This window comes from Mixophyes fleayi, chromosome 1, assembly GCF_038048845.1.
Source record: "Mixophyes fleayi isolate aMixFle1 chromosome 1, aMixFle1.hap1, whole genome shotgun sequence".
NCBI classification, from domain to species: Eukaryota; Metazoa; Chordata; class Amphibia; order Anura; family Limnodynastidae; genus Mixophyes; species Mixophyes fleayi.
This window is the reverse complement of record NC_134402.1, coordinates 64,137,598-64,140,097: the sequence shown is the minus strand read 5'-3', so window position 1 is coordinate 64,140,097 and position 2,500 is coordinate 64,137,598. Positions and strand designations below refer to the sequence as shown.

The following is a 2,500-nucleotide window of genomic DNA, read 5'->3' as shown; positions in this document are numbered from 1 at the left end:
CTTCGAAGGAAGCCGGAACAAGAAAAAATAAAATAAAAGGCCTACAGCACCTGGTATTCCCAGGTGGTCTCCCATCCAAGTACTAACCAGGCCCGGCCCTGCTTAGCTTCCAAGATCAGATGAGATTGGGCTTGTTCAGGGTGGTGTGGCTGTAGGTATGGTTTCCTACTGACCTACATCTCTTATACATCTTAAAATCAGCATTGTAGGAAGCCGAAACAAGAGAAAATAAAAAAAAAGGCCTACAGCACCTGGTATTTCCAGGTGGTCTCCCATCCGAGTACTAACCAGGCCTGGCCCTGCTTAGCTTCCAAGATCAGATGAGATTGGGCTTGTTCAGGGGGGTGTGGCTATAGCATTGGTTTCTTAAAGACCTACATGTCTTATACATCTCAAATCCAGCTTCGAAGGAAGCCGGAACAAGAGAAAATAAAAAAATACGGTCTACAGCACCTGGTATTCCCAGGTGGTCTCCCATCCAAGTACTAACCAGGCCCGGCCCTGCTTAACTTCCAAGATCAGATGAGATTGGGCTTGTTCAGGGTGGTGTGGCAGTATGTATTGGTTTCCTAATGACCTACATCTCTTATACATCTCAAAACCAGCATTGAAGGAAGCCGGAACAAGAGAAAATAAAAAAAAAATGGCCTACAGCACCTGGTATTCCCAGGTGGTCTCCCATCCAAGTATTAATCAGGCCTGGTCCTGCTTAGCTTCCAAGATCAGATGAGATTGGGCTTGTTCAGGGTGGTGTGGCTGTAGGTATTGGTTTTCTAATGACCTACATGTCTTATACATCTCAAAACCAGCTTCGAAGGAAGCCACAACAAGAGAAAATAAAAAAAACTGCCTACAGCACCTGGTATTCCCAGGTGGTCTCCCATTCAAGTACTAACCAGGGCCGGCCCTTCTTAGCTTCCAAGATCAGATGAGATTGGGCTTGTTCAGGGTGGTGTGGCTGTAGGTATTGGTTTCCTAAAGACCTACATCTCTTATACATCTCAAAACCAGCTTCGAAGGAAGCCGGAACAAGAGAAAATAAAAAAAGAATTGCCTACAGCACCTGGTATTCCCAGGTGGTCTCCCATCCAAGTACTAACCAGGCTCGGCCCTGCTTAGCTTCCAAGATCAGATGAGATTGGGCTTGTTCAGGGTGGTGTGGCTGTAGGTATTGGATTCCTAATGACCTACATCTCTTATACATCTCAAAACCAGCTTCGAAGGAAGCCGGAAAAGAGAGAAAATAAAAAAAAACTGCCTACAGCAACTGGTATTCCCAGGTGGTCTCCCATCCAAGTACTAACCAGGCCGGGCCCTGCTTAGCTTCCAAGATCAGACGAGATTGGGCTTGTTCAGGGTGGTGTGGCTGTAGGTATTGGTTTCCTAATGACCTACATCTCTTATACATCTGAAAACCAGCATTGAAGGAAGTCGGAACTAGAGAAAATAAAAAAAAAATTGCCTAAAGCACCTGGTATTCCGAGGTGGTCTCCCAACCAACTACTAACCAGGCCTGGCCCTGCTTAGCTTTGAAGATCAGACGAGATTGGGCTTGTTCAGGGTGGTGTGGCTGTAGATATTGATTTCCTAATGACCTACATCTCTTATACATCTCAAAACCAGCATTGAAGGAAGTCGGAACAAGAGAAAATAAAAAAAAATTGCCTACAGCACCTGGTATTCCCAGGTGGTCTCCCATCCAAGTACTAACCAGACCCAGCCCTGCTTAGCTTCCAAGATCAGACGAGATTGGGCTTGTTCAGGGTGGTGTGGTTGTAGGTATTGTCTTTCTAATGACCTACATCTCTTATACATCTTAAAACCAGCATTGTAGGAAGCCGGAACAAGAGAAAATAAAAAAAAAGGCCTACAGCACCTGGTATTCCCAGGTGGTCTCCCATCCGAGTACTAACCAGGCCCGGCCCTGCTTAGCTTCCAAGATCAGATGAGATTGGGCTTGTTCAGGGGGGTGTGGCTATAGCATTGGTTTCCTAAAGACCTACATCTCTTATACATCTCAAATCCAGCTTCGAAGGAAGCCGGAACAAGAGAAAATAAAAAAATAAGGCCTACAGCACCTGGTATTCCCAGGTGGTCTCTCATCCAAGTACTAACCAGGCCCGGCCCTGCTTAGCTTCCAAGATCAGACGAGATTGGGCTTGTTCAGGGTGTTGTGGCTGTATGTATTGGTTTCCTAATGACCTACATCTCTTATACATCTCAAAACCAGCATTGAAGGAAGCCGGAACAAGAGAAAATAAAAAAAAATGGCCTACAGCACCTGGTATTCCCAGGTGGTCTCCCATCCAAGTACTAACCAGGCCCAGTCCTGCTTAGCTTCCAAGATCAAATGAGATTGGGCTTGTTCAGGGTGGTGTGGCTGTAGGTATTGGTTTTCTAAAGACCTACATGTCTTATACATCTCAAAACCAGCTTCGAAGGAAGCAGGAACAAGAGAAAATAAAAAAAAATCTGCCTACAGCACCTGGTATTCACAGAT

General features: G+C 45.6%; 6 non-coding genes and 6 pseudogenes across 6 annotated transcripts; all 12 read right to left on the bottom strand.

The window, feature by feature from the left end:
* Nucleotides 1-38: 38 nt before the first annotated feature.
* LOC142136884 (5S ribosomal RNA) lies at nt 39-157 on the bottom strand. The gene has a single exon (XR_012687554.1). It is a non-coding gene; the product is annotated as a 5S ribosomal RNA (ribosomal RNA).
* Nucleotides 158-239: 82 nt separating this feature from the next.
* Nucleotides 240-358, bottom strand: LOC142125886 (5S ribosomal RNA; annotated as a pseudogene).
* An 83-nt stretch (nt 359-441) lies between these two features.
* On the bottom strand, nt 442-560 carry LOC142112735 (5S ribosomal RNA). The gene has a single exon (XR_012681276.1). It is a non-coding gene; the product is annotated as a 5S ribosomal RNA (ribosomal RNA).
* Nucleotides 561-645: 85 nt separating this feature from the next.
* LOC142121520 (5S ribosomal RNA) lies at nt 646-764 on the bottom strand (annotated as a pseudogene).
* Nucleotides 765-847: 83 nt separating this feature from the next.
* On the bottom strand, nt 848-966 carry LOC142119396 (5S ribosomal RNA; annotated as a pseudogene).
* An 85-nt stretch (nt 967-1,051) lies between these two features.
* LOC142136943 (5S ribosomal RNA) lies at nt 1,052-1,170 on the bottom strand. Its single transcript, XR_012687611.1, has one exon. It is a non-coding gene; the product is annotated as a 5S ribosomal RNA (ribosomal RNA).
* Nucleotides 1,171-1,255: 85 nt separating this feature from the next.
* LOC142123599 (5S ribosomal RNA) lies at nt 1,256-1,374 on the bottom strand (annotated as a pseudogene).
* Nucleotides 1,375-1,459: 85 nt separating this feature from the next.
* On the bottom strand, nt 1,460-1,578 carry LOC142136738 (5S ribosomal RNA; annotated as a pseudogene).
* Nucleotides 1,579-1,662: 84 nt separating this feature from the next.
* On the bottom strand, nt 1,663-1,781 carry LOC142113132 (5S ribosomal RNA). The gene has a single exon (XR_012681349.1). It is a non-coding gene; the product is annotated as a 5S ribosomal RNA (ribosomal RNA).
* An 83-nt stretch (nt 1,782-1,864) lies between these two features.
* LOC142112125 (5S ribosomal RNA) lies at nt 1,865-1,983 on the bottom strand. The gene has a single exon (XR_012681169.1). It is a non-coding gene; the product is annotated as a 5S ribosomal RNA (ribosomal RNA).
* An 83-nt stretch (nt 1,984-2,066) lies between these two features.
* On the bottom strand, nt 2,067-2,185 carry LOC142124589 (5S ribosomal RNA; annotated as a pseudogene).
* Nucleotides 2,186-2,269: 84 nt separating this feature from the next.
* On the bottom strand, nt 2,270-2,388 carry LOC142123842 (5S ribosomal RNA). Its single transcript, XR_012684519.1, has one exon. It is a non-coding gene; the product is annotated as a 5S ribosomal RNA (ribosomal RNA).
* Between the last annotated feature and the right edge of the window lie 112 nt (nt 2,389-2,500).